Source organism: Phyllobates terribilis, unplaced genomic scaffold (assembly GCF_046119375.1).
Source record: "Phyllobates terribilis strain yellow unplaced genomic scaffold, ASM4611937v1 Scaffold_8__6_contigs__length_399053987, whole genome shotgun sequence".
NCBI classification, from domain to species: domain Eukaryota; kingdom Metazoa; phylum Chordata; class Amphibia; order Anura; family Dendrobatidae; genus Phyllobates; species Phyllobates terribilis.
This window is the reverse complement of record NW_027362768.1, coordinates 346,520,184-346,541,673: the sequence shown is the minus strand read 5'-3', so window position 1 is coordinate 346,541,673 and position 21,490 is coordinate 346,520,184. Positions and strand designations below refer to the sequence as shown.

Genomic DNA, 21,490 nt, shown 5'->3' with positions numbered 1-21,490 from the left:
TGCTTGCCTAATATGTCTGTTTATCCAAAAGGAAGTATAGAGGGAGAGCTAGATAGATAGCATTGCATTACATTACATGGCAATGCAATGCACAGTTGCTGAAGTTGAACCAAAATGAGCTTGTCATCTGGCTTCTGCAACTTTTAACATGAAAAATCCAATGAGGAGAAGAAAAGCAAAGCCAAAGAGTCCATCCCAAAATCCGACAAACAAGCCAAATGAACAAAAAGCATTGAATTCAATTCTTTCTGATTTTAGAAACTGCATTAAAGAAGGGGTGCACCGGTCCTGGAGATACTGCAATACCAGGTCAATGCGTGGAGTGGACAGAGCAAGCTCTTTTTCCATCTCCCTGTTCTAAAAATCCATTTAATATATGGTCCCCAGATAGGGGACGTATCAGATATTAAACTGATAAGAACAGATACTACACTTGATCTTAGCCAAAAGGCCGAGAAGCGATAACCAGAATTGGTTTCCGACTACGGTGCCACCCAAGGATTCTGAAAAGTCCATTTGTGGAGATGGCCACCTGGACTCCCGTTAAGAAGACATGCTGTCAACCTCTAGATCCCTCACATGCCTGCACTTTTCGGCTTGCTGCTGCTGCAATCCACGCGTTTTAGATCTGCATAACTCCACCTCTTTTAGCACAGTACCCTCAACCCCCGGCTGTTCCCACCCGCCTCAACACCGTTGGAAGGGAGGAGAACCAATTAAGGCGGGGGGGGGGGTGGAACGAGCAGCTGTCTACCCTTAGCAGGAGGGTTGCTGATTAATTACCTCTCCTGCTGCTGCTGCTGCTGGCTGTCCAGCAGCAGACTGAAGGTGGCTGCTGCTGTGCGCAGGTATATAAAGGCTCAGAGCCTATTATGACACGCGCAGCCAGCGTTCCATTGCCACATTCCGTCTACTGCAGGCGGGATACCTGGATGGCTGAATGTCACTGAGAAGCTCACAGAGACCGCCATAAGCAACAGTTTAAAAGAATGCCACAGACTAATCAACCAAACTTTTTGGGTTGGTTTCTCTTTTATAGTCTGCAGGCATTAAATGAAAGAAGTCAGTGTTCCAGCAGAGGGAGACAACGTTTCAGAAAAGGCATTGTAGCAAACCAAAAAAGAAATTTTAAGCGCAGCAGAGTAACCAGCTCACATACCTGTTAGCTCAGGTGAGTTTAAAAGGCTGCTGTTGATAACAAGGGCATTTGCTAAATAGATGGTGTGTGTGCAACAATATACTGAAAGGTCAATTATATTGTGCAGCTTATCTCACCACCTGTAGTTATTTAGGTGAAAGCTCCAAAATGCTTGCCTAATATGTCTGTTTATCCAAAAGGAAGTATAGAGGGAGAGCTAGATAGATAGCATTGCATTACATTACATGGCAATGCAATGCACAGTTGCTGAAGTTGAACCAAAATGAGCTTGTCATCTGGCTTCTGCAACTTTTAACATGAAAAATCCAATGAGGAGAAGAAAAGCAAAGCCAAAGAGTCCATCCCAAAATCCGACAAACAAGCCAAATGAACAAAAAGCATTGAATTCAATTCTTTCTGATTTTAGAAACTGCATTAAAGAAGGGGTGCACCGGTCCTGGAGATACTGCAATACCAGGTCAATGCGTGGAGTGGACAGAGCAAGCTCTTTTTCCATCTCCCTGTTCTAAAAATCCATTTAATATATGGTCCCCAGATAGGGGACGTATCAGATATTAAACTGATAAGAACAGATACTACACTTGATCTTAGCCAAAAGGCCGAGAAGCGATAACCAGAATTGGTTTCCGACTACGGTGCCACCCAAGGATTCTGAAAAGTCCATTTGTGGAGATGGCCACCTGGACTCCCGTTAAGAAGACATGCTGTCAACCTCTAGATCCCTCACATGCCTGCACTTTTCGGCTTGCTGCTGCTGCAATCCACGCGTTTTAGATCTGCATAACTCCACCTATTTTAGCACAGTACCCTCAACCCCCGGCTGTTCCCACCCGCCTCAACACCGTTGGAAGGGAGGAGAACCAATTAAGGCGGGGGGGGGGGTGGAACGAGCAGCTGTCTACCCTTAGCAGGAGGGTTGCTGATTAATTACCTCTCCTGCTGCTGCTGCTGCTGCTGGCTGTCCAGCAGCAGACTGAAGGTGGCTGCTGCTGTGCGCAGGTATATAAAGGCTCAGAGCCTATTATGACACGCGCAGCCAGCGTTCCATTGCCACATTCCGTCTACTGCAGGCGGGATACCTGGATGGCTGAATGTCACTGAGAAGCTCACAGAGACCGCCATAAGCAACAGTTTAAAAGAATGCCACAGACTAATCAACCAAACTTTTTGGGTTGGTTTCTCTTTTATAGTCTGCAGGCATTAAATGAAAGAAGTCAGTGTTCCAGCAGAGGGAGACAACGTTTCAGAAAAGGCATTGTAGCAAACCAAAAAAGAAATTTTAAGCGCAGCAGAGTAACCAGCTCACATACCTGTTAGCTCAGGTGAGTTTAAAAGGCTGCTGTTGATAACAAGGGCATTTGCTAAATAGATGGTGTGTGTGCAACAATATACTGAAAGGTCAATTATATTGTGCAGCTTATCTCACCACCTGTAGTTATTTAGGTGAAAGCTCCAAAATGCTTGCCTAATATGTCTGTTTATCCAAAAGGAAGTATAGAGGGAGAGCTAGATAGATAGCATTGCATTACATTACATGGCAATGCAATGCACAGTTGCTGAAGTTGAACCAAAATGAGCTTGTCATCTGGCTTCTGCAACTTTTAACATGAAAAATCCAATGAGGAGAAGAAAAGCAAAGCCAAAGAGTCCATCCCAAAATCCGACAAACAAGCCAAATGAACAAAAAGCATTGAATTCAATTCTTTCTGATTTTAGAAACTGCATTAAAGAAGGGGTGCACCGGTCCTGGAGATACTGCAATACCAGGTCAATGCGTGGAGTGGACAGAGCAAGCTCTTTTTCCATCTCCCTGTTCTAAAAATCCATTTAATATATGGTCCCCAGATAGGGGACGTATCAGATATTAAACTGATAAGAACAGATACTACACTTGATCTTAGCCAAAAGGCCGAGAAGCGATAACCAGAATTGGTTTCCGACTACGGTGCCACCCAAGGATTCTGAAAAGTCCATTTGTGGAGATGGCCACCTGGACTCCCGTTAAGAAGACATGCTGTCAACCTCTAGATCCCTCACATGCCTGCACTTTTCGGCTTGCTGCTGCTGCAATCCACGCGTTTTAGATCTGCATAACTCCACCTCTTTTAGCACAGTACCCTCAACCCCCGGCTGTTCCCACCCGCCTCAACACCGTTGGAAGGGAGGAGAACCAATTAAGGCTGGGGGGGGGGGTGGAACGAGCAGCTGTCTACCCTTAGCAGGAGGGTTGCTGTTTAATTACCTCTCCTGCTGCTGCTGCTGCTGCTGGCTGTCCAGCAGCAGACTGAAGGTGGCTGCTGCTGTGCGCAGGTATATAAAGGCTCAGAGCCTATTATGACACGCGCAGCCAGCGTTCCATTGCCACATTCCGTCTACTGCAGGCGGGATACCTGGATGGCTGAATGTCACTGAGAAGCTCACAGAGACCGCCATAAGCAACAGTTTAAAAGAATGCCACAGACTAATCAACCAAACTTTTTGGGTTGGTTTCTCTTTTATAGTCTGCAGGCATTAAATGAAAGAAGTCAGTGTTCCAGCAGAGGGAGACAACGTTTCAGAAAAGGCATTGTAGCAAACCAAAAAAGAAATTTTAAGCGCAGCAGAGTAACCAGCTCACATACCTGTTAGCTCAGGTGAGTTTAAAAGGCTGCTGTTGATAACAAGGGCATTTGCTAAATAGATGGTGTGTGTGCAACAATATACTGAAAGGTCAATTATATTGTGCAGCTTATCTCACCACCTGTAGTTATTTAGGTGAAAGCTCCAAAATGCTTGCCTAATATGTCTGTTTATCCAAAAGGAAGTATAGAGGGAGAGCTAGATAGATAGCATTGCATTACATTACATGGCAATGCAATGCACAGTTGCTGAAGTTGAACCAAAATGAGCTTGTCATCTGGCTTCTGCAACTTTTAACATGAAAAATCCAATGAGGAGAAGAAAAGCAAAGCCAAAGAGTCCATCCCAAAATCCGACAAACAAGCCAAATGAACAAAAAGCATTGAATTCAATTCTTTCTGATTTTAGAAACTGCATTAAAGAAGGGGTGCACCGGTCCTGGAGATACTGCAATACCAGGTCAATGCGTGGAGTGGACAGAGCAAGCTCTTTTTCCATCTCCCTGTTCTAAAAATCCATTTAATATATGGTCCCCAGATAGGGGACGTATCAGATATTAAACTGATAAGAACAGATACTACACTTGATCTTAGCCAAAAGGCCGAGAAGCGATAACCAGAATTGGTTTCCGACTACGGTGCCACCCAAGGATTCTGAAAAGTCCATTTGTGGAGATGGCCACCTGGACTCCCGTTAAGAAGACATGCTGTCAACCTCTAGATCCCTCACATGCCTGCACTTTTCGGCTTGCTGCTGCTGCAATCCACGCGTTTTAGATCTGCATAACTCCACCTCTTTTAGCACAGTACCCTCAACCCCCGGCTGTTCCCACCCGCCTCAACACCGTTGGAAGGGAGGAGAACCAATTAAGGCGGGGGGGGGGTGGAACGAGCAGCTGTCTACCCTTAGCAGGAGGGTTGCTGATTAATTACCTCTCCTGCTGCTGCTGCTGCTGGCTGTCCAGCAGCAGACTGAAGGTGGCTGCTGCTGTGCGCAGGTATATAAAGGCTCAGAGCCTATTATGACACGCGCAGCCAGCGTTCCATTGCCACATTCCGTCTACTGCAGGCGGGATACCTGGATGGCTGAATGTCACTGAGAAGCTCACAGAGACCGCCATAAGCAACAGTTTAAAAGAATGCCACAGACTAATCAACCAAACTTTTTGGGTTGGTTTCTCTTTTATAGTCTGCAGGCATTAAATGAAAGAAGTCAGTGTTCCAGCAGAGGGAGACAACGTTTCAGAAAAGGCATTGTAGCAAACCAAAAAAGAAATTTTAAGCGCAGCAGAGTAACCAGCTCACATACCTGTTAGCTCAGGTGAGTTTAAAAGGCTGCTGTTGATAACAAGGGCATTTGCTAAATAGATGGTGTGTGTGCAACAATATACTGAAAGGTCAATTATATTGTGCAGCTTATCTCACCACCTGTAGTTATTTAGGTGAAAGCTCCAAAATGCTTGCCTAATATGTCTGTTTATCCAAAAGGAAGTATAGAGGGAGAGCTAGATAGATAGCATTGCATTACATTACATGGCAATGCAATGCACAGTTGCTGAAGTTGAACCAAAATGAGCTTGTCATCTGGCTTCTGCAACTTTTAACATGAAAAATCCAATGAGGAGAAGAAAAGCAAAGCCAAAGAGTCCATCCAAAAATCCGACAAACAAGCCAAATGAACAAAAAGCATTGAATTCAATTCTTTCTGATTTTAGAAACTGCATTAAAGAAGGGGTGCACCGGTCCTGGAGATACTGCAATACCAGGTCAATGCGTGGAGTGGACAGAGCAAGCTCTTTTTCCATCTCCCTGTTCTAAAAATCCATTTAATATATGGTCCCCAGATAGGGGACGTATCAGATATTAAACTGATAAGAACAGATACTACACTTGATCTTAGCCAAAAGGCCGAGAAGCGATAACCAGAATTGGTTTCCGACTACGGTGCCACCCAAGGATTCTGAAAAGTCCATTTGTGGAGATGGCCACCTGGACTCCCGTTAAGAAGACATGCTGTCAACCTCTAGATCCCTCACATGCCTGCACTTTTCGGCTTGCTGCTGCTGCAATCCACGCGTTTTAGATCTGCATAACTCCACCTCTTTTAGCACAGTACCCTCAACCCCCGGCTGTTCCCACCCGCCTCAACACCGTTGGAAGGGAGGAGAACCAATTAAGGCTGGGGGGGGGGTGGAACGAGCAGCTGTCTACCCTTAGCAGGAGGGTTGCTGTTTAATTACCTCTCCTGCTGCTGCTGCTGCTGCTGGCTGTCCAGCAGCAGACTGAAGGTGGCTGCTGCTGTGCGCAGGTATATAAAGGCTCAGAGCCTATTATGACACGCGCAGCCAGCGTTCCATTGCCACATTCCGTCTACTGCAGGCGGGATACCTGGATGGCTGAATGTCACTGAGAAGCTCACAGAGACCGCCATAAGCAACAGTTTAAAAGAATGCCACAGACTAATCAACCAAACTTTTTGGGTTGGTTTCTCTTTTATAGTCTGCAGGCATTAAATGAAAGAAGTCAGTGTTGCAGCAGAGGGAGACAACGTTTCAGAAAAGGCATTGTAGCAAACCAAAAAAGAAATTTTAAGCGCAGCAGAGTAACCAGCTCACATACCTGTTAGCTCAGGTGAGTTTAAAAGGCTGCTGTTGATAACAAGGGCATTTGCTAAATAGATGGTGTGTGTGCAACAATATACTGAAAGGTCAATTATATTGTGCAGCTTATCTCACCACCTGTAGTTATTTAGGTGAAAGCTCCAAAATGCTTGCCTAATATGTCTGTTTATCCAAAAGGAAGTATAGAGGGAGAGCTAGATAGATAGCATTGCATTACATTACATGGCAATGCAATGCACAGTTGCTGAAGTTGAACCAAAATGAGCTTGTCATCTGGCTTCTGCAACTTTTAACATGAAAAATCCAATGAGGAGAAGAAAAGCAAAGCCAAAGAGTCCATCCCAAAATCCGACAAACAAGCCAAATGAACAAAAAGCATTGAATTCAATTCTTTCTGATTTTAGAAACTGCATTAAAGAAGGGGTGCACCGGTCCTGGAGATACTGCAATACCAGGTCAATGCGTGGAGTGGACAGAGCAAGCTCTTTTTCCATCTCCCTGTTCTAAAAATCCATTTAATATATGGTCCCCAGATAGGGGACGTATCAGATATTAAACTGATAAGAACAGATACTACACTTGATCTTAGCCAAAAGGCCGAGAAGCGATAACCAGAATTGGTTTCCGACTACGGTGCCACCCAAGGATTCTGAAAAGTCCATTTGTGGAGATGGCCACCTGGACTCCCGTTAAGAAGACATGCTGTCAACCTCTAGATCCCTCACATGCCTGCACTTTTCGGCTTGCTGCTGCTGCAATCCACGCGTTTTAGATCTGCATAACTCCACCTCTTTTAGCACAGTACCCTCAACCCCCGGCTGTTCCCACCCGCCTCAACACCGTTGGAAGGGAGGAGAACCAATTAAGGCGGGGGGGGGGGGTGGAACGAGCAGCTGTCTACCCTTAGCAGGAGGGTTGCTGATTAATTACCTCTCCTGCTGCTGCTGCTGCTGCTGGCTGTCCAGCAGCAGACTGAAGGTGGCTGCTGCTGTACGCAGGTATATAAAGGCTCAGAGCCTATTATGACACGCGCAGCCAGCGTTCCATTGCCACATTCCGTCTACTGCAGGCGGGATACCTGGATGGCTGAATGTCACTGAGAAGCTCACAGAGACCGCCATAAGCAACAGTTTAAAAGAATGCCACAGACTAATCAACCAAACTTTTTGGGTTGGTTTCTCTTTTATAGTCTGCAGGCATTAAATGAAAGAAGTCAGTGTTCCAGCAGAGGGAGACAACGTTTCAGAAAAGGCATTGTAGCAAACCAAAAAAGAAATTTTAAGCGCAGCAGAGTAACCAGCTCACATACCTGTTAGCTCAGGTGAGTTTAAAAGGCTGCTGTTGATAACAAGGGCATTTGCTAAATAGATGGTGTGTGTGCAACAATATACTGAAAGGTCAATTATATTGTGCAGCTTATCTCTCCACCTGTAGTTATTTAGGTGAAAGCTCCAAAATGCTTGCCTAATATGTCTGTTTATCCAAAAGGAAGTATAGAGGGAGAGCTAGATAGATAGCATTGCATTACATTACATGGCAATGCAATGCACAGTTGCTGAAGTTGAACCAAAATGAGCTTGTCATCTGGCTTCTGCAACTTTTAACATGAAAAATCCAATGAGTAGAAGAAAAGCAAAGCCAAAGAGTCCATCCCAAAATCCAACAAACAAGCCAAATGAACAAAAAGCATTGAATTCAATTCTTTCTGATTTTAGAAACTGCATTAAAGAAGGGGTGCACCGGTCCTGGAGATGCTGCAATACCAGGTCAATGCGTGGAGTGGACAGAGCAAGCTCTTTTTCCATCTCCCTGTTCTAAAAATCCATTTAATATATGGTCCCCAGATAGGGGACGTATCAGATATTAAACTGATAAGAACAGATACTACACTTGATCTTAGCCAAAAGGCCGAGAAGCGATAACCAGAATTGGTTTCCGACTACGGTGCCACCCAAGGATTCTGAAAAGTCCATTTGTGGAGATGGCCACCTGGACTCCCGTTAAGAAGACATGCTGTCAACCTCTAGATCCCTCACATGCCTGCACTTTTCGGCTTGCTGCTGCTGCAATCCACGCGTTTTAGATCTGCATAACTCCACCTCTTTTAGCACAGTACCCTCAACCCCCGGCTGTTCCCACCCGCCTCAACACCGTTGGAAGGGAGGAGAACCAATTAAGGCGGGGGGGGGGTGGGGTGGAACGAGCAGCTGTCTACCCTTAGCAGGAGGGTTGCTGATTAATTACCTCTCCTGCTGCTGCTGCTGCTGGCTGTCCAGCAGCAGACTGAAGGTGGCTGCTGCTGTGCGCAGGTATATAAAGGCTCAGAGCCTATTATGACATGCGCAGCCAGCGTTCCATTGCCACATTCCGTCTACTGCAGGCGGGATACCTGGATGGCTGAATGTCACTGAGAAGCTCACAGAGACCGCCATAAGCAACAGTTTAAAAGAATGCCACAGACTAATCAACCAAACTTTTTGGGTTGGTTTCTCTTTTATAGTCTGCAGGCATTAAATGAAAGAAGTCAGTGTTCCAGCAGAGGGAGACAACGTTTCAGAAAAGGCATTGTAGCAAACCAAAAAAGAAATTTTAAGCGCAGCAGAGTAACCAGCTCACATACCTGTTAGCTCAGGTGAGTTTAAAAGGCTGCTGTTGATAACAAGGGCATTTGCTAAATAGATGGTGTGTGTGCAACAATATACTGAAAGGTCAATTATATTGTGCAGCTTATCTCACCACCTGTAGTTATTTAGGTGAAATCTCCAAAATGCTTGCCTAATATGTCTGTTTATCCAAAAGGAAGTATAGAGGGAGAGCTAGATAGATAGCATTGCATTACATTACATGGCAATGCAATGCACAGTTGCTGAAGTTGAACCAAAATGAGCTTGTCATCTGGCTTCTGCAACTTTTAACATGAAAAATCCAATGAGGAGAAGAAAAGCAAAGCCAAAGAGTCCATCCCAAAATCCGACAAACAAGCCAAATGAACAAAAAGCATTGAATTCAATTCTTTCTGATTTTAGAAACTGCATTAAAGAAGGGGTGCACCGGTCCTGGAGATACTGCAATACCAGGTCAATGCGTGGAGTGGACAGAGCAAGCTCTTTTTCCATCTCCCTGTTCTAAAAATCCATTTAATATATGGTCCCCAGATAGGGGACGTATCAGATATTAAACTGATAAGAACAGATTTTTCTTTTTTCGAAAGCCCGAATTCGTGTACAAAACCCGAGTGCGCTTAAAAAAGTGACAAGTGCCACAAAAAAAGTGCACTAGGATGCTGGTCTTCTTGAAACCCTCTCCAAAAGGAGAAGGGTCCCCCAAACCATTCCCCGTCCCTCCGAGCCAAAAGGCCACAGCGAGGAACAGGGACAAAAAGCCACCTCCAGCCGAAGCCAGAGGCGACCCAATCTTACCCCCAGCACCTGCCCGAGTTCTCACCCGAGCAAGGCACTGGGAGCCAAAGACTGTGCTCCCCTCCCGGAAGAGGGGAGCCAACAACGCTCTCCTCCCAAAAGAGGAGAGCCAGGGGGGTTCAGGGGGGAGCGGAACCTGATGGCCACACACTCCCCCCCTAGACCTGCCAAGAGAGGAACCCGTAAGGGAACCGCATCCCGACAAAATCCTAGTAGGACGTGACACACGTGAATAAGTGGACACACAGTGACAAAGAAATTAAATAAATAGTGAAGGTTTCACAGTATAATACTGCCCGGACCTTCGACCGGGAATTGAAAAATTCCCCATCCTAAGGCCAGAAGGCCCGGAATAAGGGTGTGTGCGAAGAAAGAAAATTTGAAGTGCTTGTGCAAATGTGCCATAAACTCAAGTGGGGTTCCCAATCCCAGTGAGTTAAGGCACCCCAGGGTCACCACTCCGGGGGCACTTCACACTTCGGGCTTTCGATCTTCCCCGGCCCAATGGCGTCGATCCTGGGGGGCCATGCTTTCCACCAGATGACTATATTAGCCACCTGGCGTACTAACAAGCGCCTAAACCCCAGTGTGCATAATGTATCAATCTACTAGGGCGGCCAACATCCAAAACCGCCTTTTCGAAAGATACTACACTTGATCTTAGCCAAAAGGCCGAGAAGCGATAACCAGAATTGGTTTCCGACTACGGTGCCACCCAAGGATTCTGAAAAGTCCATTTGTGGAGATGGCCACCTGGACTCCCGTTAAGAAGACATGCTGTCAACCTCTAGATCCCTCACATGCCTGCACTTTTCGGCTTGCTGCTGCTGCAATCCACGCGTTTTAGATCTGCATAACTCCACCTCTTTTAGCACAGTACCCTCAACCCCCGGCTGTTCCCACCCGCCTCAACACCGTTGGAAGGGAGGAGAACCAATTAAGGCGGGGGGGGGGTGGAACGAGCAGCTGTCTACCCTTAGCAGGAGGGTTGCTGATTAATTACCTCTCCTGCTGCTGCTGCTGCTGGCTGTCCAGCAGTAGACTGAAGGTGGCTGCTGCTGTGCGCAGGTATATAAAGGCTCAGAGCCTATTATGACACGCGCAGCCAGCGTTCCATTGCCACATTCCGTCTACTGCAGGCGGGATACCTGGATGGCTGAATGTCACTGAGAAGCTCACAGAGACCGCCATAAGCAACAGTTTAAAAGAATGCCACAGACTAATCAACCAAACTTTTTGGGTTGGTTTCTCTTTTATAGTCTGCAGGCATTAAATGAAAGAAGTCAGTGTTCCAGCAGAGGGAGACAACGTTTCAGAAAAGGCATTGTAGCAAACCAAAAAAGAAATTTTAAGCGCAGCAGAGTAACCAGCTCACATACCTGTTAGCTCAGGTGAGTTTAAAAGGCTGCTGTTGATAACAAGGGCATTTGCTAAATAGATGGTGTGTGTGCAACAATATACTGAAAGGTCAATTATATTGTGCAGCTTATCTCACCACCTGTAGTTATTTAGGTGAAAGCTCCAAAATGCTTGCCTAATATGTCTGTTTATCCAAAAGGAAGTATAGAGGGAGAGCTAGATAGATAGCATTGCATTACATTACATGGCAATGCAATGCACAGTTGCTGAAGTTGAACCAAAATGAGCTTGTCATCTGGCTTCTGCAACTTTTAACATGAAAAATCCAATGAGTAGAAGAAAAGCAAAGCCAAAGAGTCCATCCCAAAATCCGACAAACAAGCCAAATGAACAAAAAGCATTGAATTCAATTCTTTCTGATTTTAGAAACTGCATTAAAGAAGGGGTGCACCGGTCCTGGAGATACTGCAATACCAGGTCAATGCGTGGAGTGGACAGAGCAAGCTCTTTTTCCATCTCCCTGTTCTAAAAATCCATTTAATATATGGTCCCCAGATAGGGGACGTATCAGATATTAAACTGATAAGAACAGATACTACACTTGATCTTAGCCAAAAGGCCGAGAAGCGATAACCAGAATTGGTTTCCGACTACGGTGCCACCCAAGGATTCTGAAAAGTCCATTTGTGGAGATGGCCACCTGGACTCCCGTTAAGAAGACATGCTGTCAACCTCTAGATCCCTCACATGCCTGCACTTTTCGGCTTGCTGCTGCTGCAATCCACGCGTTTTAGATCTGCATAACTCCACCTCTTTTAGCACAGTACCCTCAACCCCCGGCTGTTCCCACCCGCCTCAACACCGTTGGAAGGGAGGAGAACCAATTAAGGCGGGGGGGGGGGGTGGAACGAGCAGCTGTCTACCCTTAGCAGGAGGGTTGCTGATTAATTACCTCTCCTGCTGCTGCTGCTGCTGCTGGCTGTCCAGCAGCAGACTGAAGGTGGCTGCTGCTGTGCGCAGGTATATAAAGGCTCAGAGCCTAATATGACACGCGCAGCCAGCGTTCCATTGCCACATTCCGTCTACTGCAGGCGGGATACCTGGATGGCTGAATGTCACTGAGAAGCTCACAGAGACCGCCATAAGCAACAGTTTAAAAGAATGCCACAGACTAATCAACCAAACTTTTTGGGTTGGTTTCTCTTTTATAGTCTGCAGGCATTAAATGAAAGAAGTCAGTGTTCCAGCAGAGGGAGACAACGTTTCAGAAAAGGCATTGTAGCAAACCAAAAAAGAAATTTTAAGCGCAGCAGAGTAACCAGCTCACATACCTGTTAGCTCAGGTGAGTTTAAAAGGCTGCTGTTGATAACAAGGGCATTTGCTAAATAGATGGTGTGTGTGCAACAATATACTGAAAGGTCAATTATATTGTGCAGCTTATCTCACCACCTGTAGTTATTTAGGTGAAAGCTCCAAAATGCTTGCCTAATATGTCTGTTTATCCAAAAGGAAGTGTGACACCCCAGGGGTCTGGTTGCCACGGTGATAGAGATATTACGTCTGAGAGCAGGTGGGAGGTCCTTTGGTCAGGGATCCTGTGCATGCCACACCTCCTGCCCAGTCTTGGGAGGGGAAGGACTTCCCCTATATAAACCCGGGGCTGAGGCAGGGTTAGTGAGAAAGAAGACAGAACAAGAGTAGAGAAGAGAAGCAGCATAGCAAGGAAACATCAGGAGCTCTGTGGGGAGCAGTGTTACAACGAGTCAGGGGCTGGCAGCTGCAGAGCTCGCCCTGACTGAGAAGATTTCTTACCGGACCCGGAGTCCGAGGCTGTGGGGACTAACTCCTACCCAGCAGCAGAAACCGTCCGGCAGAGGACTTCAGGTCCTCTGGCCCAGAAGCCCGAAGGCACGGTCACACGCGTGGGACCAGCACCGCCATCGTGGAGCGGAAGCCATTAGAAGGCCCCGAGTCACCGGCCATACGGGTGAGCACCACACTGTACACTCAGGGACGTGGGCTACTTATTCTCGCCTCTAGCAAGGTAACCAGAAGAGTACAGTTAGTTGGGAAGGCCTACAACTCCGCCTGGCCAGGGGAGATCCCATCTGCTCAAGGACTGACCAGGCCCCGATCACTAGCAAGTACTCCGGGAGGGTCTATCTTTGTCACCAGTAAAGACCCTGAACTACACCGCACCGTCTCTGAGTGGTTCCTGCTACCCCCATCATCCACGTCGGCTGCCCTGAGGCCATACCCCTCCCGTTGGGGGTTATACCATCCACGCTGCACCATCCTTCCACCGGCCTCAGCGGTCTGCCCTGCAGCGGCAGCTCCATAGCTGCATTCAACGGGTGGCGTAGTCATCAACCATTTACCGCTAACAGACTGCCGTCCAGTTTGACTCCCTGGGCACGGACCGGGTCACCGCCACGAGACTACAACCCTAAACAGATCCGGCTCCGGGTAAGCTCCCGCGTGCGCAACGCAGCGCGACACAGGCCCAGGGGCGCGTCAACTTTGGCGTAGTCGGCAGGATCTCGTGCCCGCAACCACCGGGTACTGCGTGCCTGAAAAGCAAAGACTGTTCAAACTTACCAGTGGTGAAGATTCCCGCCATCCGCGAAGTTTTCCCGCCATCCGGCGCCATCTTCGACCTTCTTCCCGCCATCCGTGGAGTTTTCCCGCCATTGGACGCCATCTTGAGGACGCCGCGCGGGAAGAAGAGGGGCGTGGACTCCAAAAGCGCGCGAGAACTGAAGCCCCGCCTCACGTCCGGACGTTGCGTAAGGTCCTGGAAGGAGCCCAGCAGACGCCGACGTCACCGGAGCGCGACGGAAGGTCCTCAACCCTGACGATCCACTGCGGAGCCGCGGCCTACGGAACAGGATCATCGCAAGGTAGGCCACGGTCCACTAGGGGGGAGGAAGATGTCGGATACGGAGGAGAGCTTCACTGCCTCAACCCCCGCCAGCGCCACCGCTGCTGCAGTTATGCCCTTCACCATGCCCTATATCCCGGGAGCAGCTTGGTTACCCCAGTACTCAGGGGAGTCACATACCCTGCATGACTTTAGAGAAAAGCTGGATAGCCTCTTCCAGGTGTACCCCCTCACAGAAGAGCAAAAAGTGAGCATCCTGGTGGCCCAACTAACCGGGGCAGCCAAAAGGGAAGTAAAATCCTGGCCACCTGGGAGGAAGACTGTCGCAGGGATACTAACCCGGCTGAAGGACACCTTTGATACCCGCACCTCAGCCGAGATTAAGCTTAGATTCTACGGGTGCAAGCAGCGAGCGCATGAGAGTATAAGGGATTATGTACTAAACCTACAAGAGGCCCTGAGGGCCATAAAGCAGACCGACCCTGATGGGGTGGGAAACGAGGACAGGCTGTTGACTGAACAATTTATAGAGGGTTTATATTGCAATGCCCACCGAACCCAGTTGCGGGCAATGGCCTTACAGGATCCCCATCTGGACTTTGCACAGTTCAAGGACAGAGCCATCCGGGTGCTCCGAGAACCGGCACCGGGTGGCGTTGTGACCCACAGGCGCCCAGCTATCACTTACCACCAGGAGGCGGCGCCCTTGTCGGCAGGGCCTGTGGGAGCTGATGCGCAGGCTTTGGACAATGACCCAGCTCCAGACCTACGCCATCAGGTCCAAGAGCTAGCTAAGAGCGTTGCTGCGCTAACCCGAACTGTGCAGTCTTTACAGGTTTCCACCCCAGGGAAGATCCAGCTGGCATCCAGACCGGAGGACATCCCGTGGCGTCGACCAAGGAGGACCCCACCGGCCAGAGGAAGACCCAGTGACCGATACAGCGAGGACGGACGACCCATCTGCCGCCGCTGCAATCAACCCGGACATATGGAAAGGTACTGTTCTTTAAACGGGCACAACCTGGGGTAGAGGGCCAACCCCCAGGAAAAAGATCACCAGGCCCATCGAACTGGCGCGACAGATATGTGGGAGGACGTCCAGTCTTGCCTGTGGTACTGGATGGCATTCCCATGAGTGCCCTACTGGACACCGGGTCACAGGTCACCACCATCCCGTACGTGCTCTTTAAGCAGTACTGGAATGACTCGGATATTACCCGCTACCCTGACGACGACTTGAGTATCATCGCCAGCAATGGCCAGCCCGTGCCACAGATCGGATTTAAAGAGGTGACCATCAAACTCGGTAGAGTCGAACTGGCCGCACAGGGACTGATCATTGTAGATATTGACAGACATGAGAGTCACCCAAAAATAACTCTGGGAACTAATGTAATTGAAAATTGTCTTGCAGAGGTGATTTTCCTTTTACAGCAGGTTGCCAAGAACGCCAGCTCCGGCGAGCAGCGGGTGCTCCAGAAAGAGATCCGGGCACTGATGCGACGGCAACAAGTGGAACTCTCCGGCGGTGAGATTGGTAGCGTAAGAATGTGTGACCCTTTTCCTATTGCCATGCCCCCAAAAAGTGAAATGATGATTTGGTGCAGGGCAGCTATTGGTCTGAGAGGTAGAGATTACCAGGCAATGGTAGAACCAGTTTACTCGGACAGTAGGCCCACCATTTTGACAGCACGGGGGGTGGTCGATGTACGCCATGGGAGGGTGCCCGTTCGCATAATAAATATTGGGGAGAGGGAAGTGTACCTGCCCCGGTATGCCACGCTAGCCAAATTATATACCATTAACCAAAATTCTATACAATCTGTGGAACCCTTGCCTCCATCTCACCCGGAGGAAGGTAACGGCTCTAAGAAAAACATGGAGGACTGGTGTCAGCAACTACATCTGGGTACTGACTCCACTCCCGCACACCAGAAACAAGGAGTCTATCGGGTGGTTCAAGAGTACGAGAGAGTGTTCAGTAAACACCCGTTAGACTTCGGGCGAGTCAAGGGGGTAGAACACCACATCCCCACGGGAGACCATCCTCCTATAAAAGAGAGGTATCGACCCGTACCCCCTGCTCACTACCAACACGCCAAGGGGATGCTTAGAGACATGAAGGAGGCTGGGGTGATCAGGGATAGCTGTAGCCCCTGGGCAGCTCCACTAGTCTTAGTCAGAAAAAAAGACAACACCATGAGGATGTGTGTAGATTACCGGAAAATCAACCGTATCACACACAAGGATGCGTACCCCTTGCCAAGGATAGAGGAGTCATTGGCTGCTTTAAGATCTGCTAACTTCTTCTCTACCTTGGATCTCACTGGCGGGTACTGGCAGGTTCCTGTAGCAGAGGCGGACCGGGAGAAGACCGCATTCACCACCCCGATGGGACTTAGCGAGTTCACCTGCATGCCGTTCGGACTCTGCAACGCACCAGGAACCTTCCAACGCCTAATGGAGTGTTGTCTGGGCCACAGAAACTTCGAGACGGTCCTGTTGTACCTGGACGATGTCATCGTATATTCCAAGACGTATGAGGACCACCTGAAACACCTGGCGGAAGTGTTCGAGGCTCTGGCGAGTTACGGCCTAAAGGTGAAACCCTCCAAGTGTCACCTCCTGAAACCAAAGGTGCAGTACCTGGGACACGTAGTGAGCGCTGACGGAGTGGCTCCCGACCCTGATAAGATCACCGCAATTAAGGAATGGCCAAGCCCCTCCAGCGTAAAAGAAGTGCGGCAGTTCCTCGGGTTGGTAGGCTACTACCGAAGGTTTATTCCCGGTTTCACCAAAAAGGCAGCACCTATGCAGGACCTCCTGATAGGCCAGTCCCGGAAGGCCAAGAACCAGAAGCCGCCCTTCAAATGGGAGGAGCTGGAAGAAGAGTCCTTCCGCCAGCTGAAGATGGCCCTCACGGGGGACGAAATCCTGGCGTACCCGGATTATAGCCAGCCCTTTATCCTCTACACCGACGCCAGTAACATCGGGCTAGGAGCCGTACTGTCCCAGATCCAGCAGGGGAAGGAACGAGTAATCGCCTACGCCAGCCGAAAACTGCGACCCACCGAAAGGAACCCCGAGAATTACAGCTCATTTAAGCTAGAGTTCCTGGCCGTGGTATGGGCAGTCACTGAGCGCTTTAAGCATTACCTCGCTTCTTCCCGGTTCACCGTGTACACGGATAACAACCCGTTGACACACCTGGACACGGCAAGACTCGGTGCCCTGGAGCAGAGGTGGATGGCCCGTCTGTCCAACTACGAGTTCACAATCAAATACCGGGCAGGACGCTCCAATACCAACGCGGACGCCCTGTCCAGGATGCCCAACCTGCCGGACGGAGGAGAAGATCCGGAGGGACTGGAAGAAGTTGAACTCCCTGCGTTCCACCGTCATGGGACTATCCAGTATTCCCACCGGGTAAGGAGTAAGCAGGCTGCTACGTTGAACCCCTTACCCCACTACAACTGGGCGGAAACGCAAGACAGCGACCCTGCCGTCCGACTGGTGAAGGAGATGCTGACTCGGCCGGAGGCTCGCCTTGAACCAGACGCTCCGGAGGAAGCCAAACAACTATGGGCAGAGAAGAGTCGACTGTTCCTTTACAAAGGGAAGTTGTGCCGCAGAATGGTTAACTCCCGGACGCATGAATTACTCTGGCAAGTAGTGGTGCCACGAAGAGACGCAGCCATGGTGATGGAGGCATACCACGACGGAGCTGGACACTTCGGGTGGAAAAAGCTGGAGTTCCTGCTGCGCGAGCGGTTCCACTGGGTAGGCATGAGGGGAACCATCGAGAAGTGGTGCAGAGACTGTGGCCCGTGCAACCTGAGAAGGAAGGACCGAGCCAGCCAGAAGACTCCCCTGCAGTCCATCGTCACCCGGCAACCGTTGGAACTGGTAGCCTTGGATCATGTAAAACTGACCCCAAGCAGAAGTGGCTACGTCTACGCGTTAACCATCGTGGATCATTACTCCCGGTTCTTGGTTGTCGTCCCCGTCAAGGACTTAACGGCTCAAACAGCAGCTAGAGCCTTCCAGCAGCACTTCTGCCGTCCACACGGGTACCCGGACCAAGTGCTGACGGACCAGGGACCTGCCTTTGAAGCGGAGGTCTTTCAGGAATTTTGCAATCTGTATGGCTGCCGGAAGATAAGGACGACACCCTACCATCCGCAAACTAATGGACTTTGTGAGAAAATGAACCAGGTGGTAATGGATCTTCTAAAAACGTTGCCCCTGGAAGAACGCAGTCTGTGGCCTGAGAAGTTGCCCGATCTGGTGGACCTATACAACCACATCCCGGTAGGTTCCACCAACTGTACCCCGGCTTACCTAATGAGGGCAAGACCTGGTAAGTTACCTGTTGACCTGGAAATGGGAGTCCTGACACCCGAGGACACTTCACCAGAAACAGACTGGGACACAGAGAGGCAGCAGCAGTACCGGAGGGTACAGGAGAGCGTGGAGCGAAGTCTCTGTCAGGCTAGGGAAAGACAAGAGAAAACTTACAACCAGTATGCTCCCGCTGTTCCCCTGGTACCCGGAGAGCAGGTCTTGAAGAGGAAGAGACGGCTCCACAAGTTGGACGACCAGTGGGAGAAGGACCCGTACACCGTACTGCCCTCAAGCCACGAGAACCCGAAGGTTTGTACCATCAGTAAAGACGGAGGGGAAACCACAGCCATTGTATCCCGGGACCACCTGAAGAAGTGTCCCGAACAACTGAGAAACTCTGAAGAGGAACAAGAAGACCATCGACCCGTAGAGGAAAGGGAAGATATGGTTAGTACTGTGCTCGGGGACTTCCCTCGGTCTTGGACTCAAGTCGATGGTGCAGTTGTGGTACCCGTACTCACCTTCCTCCAACCAGCATCCCAAGCACCTACGGAGCAACAGGTTGAGCTGGAAGAACAGCCGGTCCAGGAGGCAGAAGACTCCACACAAGCAGAACAGGAGGATCAACCCTCTGCTTATAGTGAGCCTGCCGTACCCCTAGTGAGACAAAGAGCCGGTAGACAGCTGCCCAGTTTACCCTTGACAGCTCCTACACCCTGTAGTTCAGGGCCAGACAGTCAGCTCCGTAGGTCCACTAGGGCCACTAGAGGCCAGTTACCCGCACGCTGGAGGATTTGAAGTGTATAAATTGTTTTATTTATGTTTATCTATGTATTGTTGCTTGTGTATAATTTTGTGTTTCCAGTTATTTTTAGGAATCCTTGGTGGATTTACCGGGAATCCTTGTACATAGTTGGAGCGTAACCCAGGATGGACTAGAGACTGTTAAGGACTCGGGGTAGGACAGACCCCTACCTGGTTACGTCTCCCTGTTTTGGTGAAATGGACACCTTTGTTTTTCTTCAAAGACTGCACCCGGTTGCGGACACGCCGTGACCATCTTATTGTGTTTCCTTATTGTATTTTATTGTTATTGTTATACCCTGTTATGTTTACAAAAGTGTGTTTAGTCCCGGAGTACTAAATTTCACTAGGGGGGAATGTGACACCCCAGGGGTCTGGTTGCCACAGTGATAGAGATATTACGTCTGAGAGCAGGTGGGAGGTCCTTTGGTCAGGGATCCTGTGCATGCCACACCTCCTGCCCAGTCTTGGGAGGGGAAGGACTTCCCCTATATAAACCCGGGGCTGAGGCAGGGTTAGTGAGAAAGAAGACAGAACAAGAGTAGAGAAGAGAAGCAGCATAGCAAGGAAACATCAGGAGCTCTGTGGGGAGCAGTGTTACAACGAGTCAGGGGCTGGCAGCTGCAGAGCTCGCCCTGACTGAGAAGATTTCTTACCGGACCCGGAGTCCGAGGCTGTGGGGACTAACTCCTACCCAGCAGCAGAAACCGTCCGGCAGAGGACTTCAGGTCCTCTGGCCCAGAAGCCCGAAGGCACGGTCACACGCGTGGGACCAGCACCGCCATCGTGGAGCGGAAGCCATTAGAAGGCCCCGAGTCACCGGCCATACGGGTGAGCACCACACGGTACACTCAGGGACGTGGGCTACTTATTCTCGCCTCTAGCAAGGTAGCCAGAAGAGTACAGTTAGTTGGGAAGGCCTACAACTCCGCCTGGCCAGGGGAGATCCCATCTGCTCAAGGACTGACCAGGCCCCGATCACTAGCAAGTACTCCGGGAGGGTCTATCTTTGTCACCAGTAAAGACCCTGAACTACACCGCACCGTCTCTGAGTGGTTCCTGCTACCCCCATCATCCACGTCGGCTGCCCTGAGGCCATACCCCTCCCGTTGGGGGTTATACCATCCACGCTGCACCATCCTTCCACCGGCCTCAGCAGTCTGCCCTGCAGCGGCAGCTCCATAGCTGCATTCAACGGGTGGCGTAGTCATCAACCATTTACCGCTAACAGACTGCCGTCCAGTTTGACTCCCTGGGCACGGACCGGGTCACCGCCACGAGACTACAACCCTAAACAGATCCGGCTCCGGGTAAGCTCCCGCGTGCGCAACGCAGCGCGACACAGGCCCAGGGGCGCGTCAGAAGTATAGAGGGAGAGCTAGATAGATAGCATTGCATTACATTACATGGCAATGCAATGCACAGTTGCTGAAGTTGAACCAAAATGAGCTTGTCATCTGGCTTCTGCAACTTTTAACATGAAAAATCCAATGAGGAGAAGAAAAGCAAAGCCAAAGAGTCCATCCCAAAATCCGACAAACAAGCCAAATGAACAAAAAGCATTGAATTCAATTCTTTCTGATTTTAGAAACTGCATTAAAGAAGGGGTGCACCGGTCCTGGAGATACTGCAATACCAGGTCAATGCGTGGAGTGGACAGAGCAAGCTCTTTTTCCATCTCCCTGTTCTAAAAATCCATTTAATATATGGTCCCCAGATAGGGGACGTATCAGATATTAAACTGATAAGAACAGATACTACACTTGATCTTAGCCAAAAGGCCGAGAAGCGATAACCAGAATTGGTTTCCGACTACGGTGCCACCCAAGGATTCTGAAAAGTCCATTTGTGGAGATGGCCACCTGGACTCCCGTTAAGAAGACATGCTGTCAACCTCTAGATCCCTCACATGCCTGCACTTTTCGGCTTGCTGCTGCTGCAATCCACGCGTTTTAGATCTGCATAACTCCACCTCTTTTAGCACAGTACCCTCAACCCCCGGCTGTTCCCACCCGCCTCAACACCGTTGGAAGGGAGGAGAACCAATTAAGGCGGGGGGGGGGGTGGAACGAGCAGCTGTCTACCCTTAGCAGGAGGGTTGCTGATTAATTACCTCTCCTGCTGCTGCTGCTGCTGGCTGTCCAGCAGCAGACTGAAGGTGGCTGCTGCTGTGCGCAGGTATATAAAGGCTCAGAGCCTATTATGACACGCGCAGCCAGCGTTCCATTGCCACATTCCGTCTACTGCAGGCGGGATACCTGGATGGCTGAATGTCACTGAGAAG

The 21,490-nt window shown here is 49.5% G+C and overlaps 10 non-coding genes and 1 pseudogene across 10 annotated transcripts; all 11 read right to left on the bottom strand.

The window, feature by feature from the left end:
* Positions 1-272: 272 nt before the first annotated feature.
* On the bottom strand, positions 273-463 carry LOC141158035 (U2 spliceosomal RNA). Its single transcript, XR_012248073.1, has one exon. It is a non-coding gene; the product is annotated as a U2 spliceosomal RNA (small nuclear RNA).
* Positions 464-1,579: 1,116 nt separating this feature from the next.
* Positions 1,580-1,770, bottom strand: LOC141158034 (U2 spliceosomal RNA). The gene has a single exon (XR_012248072.1). It is a non-coding gene; the product is annotated as a U2 spliceosomal RNA (small nuclear RNA).
* Positions 1,771-2,889: 1,119 nt separating this feature from the next.
* On the bottom strand, positions 2,890-3,080 carry LOC141158033 (U2 spliceosomal RNA). Its single transcript, XR_012248071.1, has one exon. It is a non-coding gene; the product is annotated as a U2 spliceosomal RNA (small nuclear RNA).
* Positions 3,081-4,200: 1,120 nt separating this feature from the next.
* Positions 4,201-4,391, bottom strand: LOC141158032 (U2 spliceosomal RNA). The gene has a single exon (XR_012248070.1). It is a non-coding gene; the product is annotated as a U2 spliceosomal RNA (small nuclear RNA).
* Positions 4,392-5,506: 1,115 nt separating this feature from the next.
* LOC141158031 (U2 spliceosomal RNA) lies at positions 5,507-5,697 on the bottom strand. Its single transcript, XR_012248069.1, has one exon. It is a non-coding gene; the product is annotated as a U2 spliceosomal RNA (small nuclear RNA).
* Positions 5,698-6,816: 1,119 nt separating this feature from the next.
* Positions 6,817-7,007, bottom strand: LOC141158030 (U2 spliceosomal RNA). Its single transcript, XR_012248068.1, has one exon. It is a non-coding gene; the product is annotated as a U2 spliceosomal RNA (small nuclear RNA).
* Positions 7,008-8,127: 1,120 nt separating this feature from the next.
* On the bottom strand, positions 8,128-8,318 carry LOC141159660 (U2 spliceosomal RNA). Its single transcript, XR_012249663.1, has one exon. It is a non-coding gene; the product is annotated as a U2 spliceosomal RNA (small nuclear RNA).
* A 1,120-nt stretch (positions 8,319-9,438) lies between these two features.
* On the bottom strand, positions 9,439-9,620 carry LOC141160152 (U2 spliceosomal RNA). Its single transcript, XR_012250121.1, has one exon. It is a non-coding gene; the product is annotated as a U2 spliceosomal RNA (small nuclear RNA).
* Positions 9,621-10,409: 789 nt separating this feature from the next.
* On the bottom strand, positions 10,410-10,501 carry LOC141160435 (U2 spliceosomal RNA; annotated as a pseudogene).
* A 1,115-nt stretch (positions 10,502-11,616) lies between these two features.
* On the bottom strand, positions 11,617-11,807 carry LOC141158029 (U2 spliceosomal RNA). Its single transcript, XR_012248067.1, has one exon. It is a non-coding gene; the product is annotated as a U2 spliceosomal RNA (small nuclear RNA).
* Positions 11,808-20,808: 9,001 nt separating this feature from the next.
* Positions 20,809-20,999, bottom strand: LOC141158028 (U2 spliceosomal RNA). The gene has a single exon (XR_012248066.1). It is a non-coding gene; the product is annotated as a U2 spliceosomal RNA (small nuclear RNA).
* Positions 21,000-21,490: the final 491 nt, after the last annotated feature.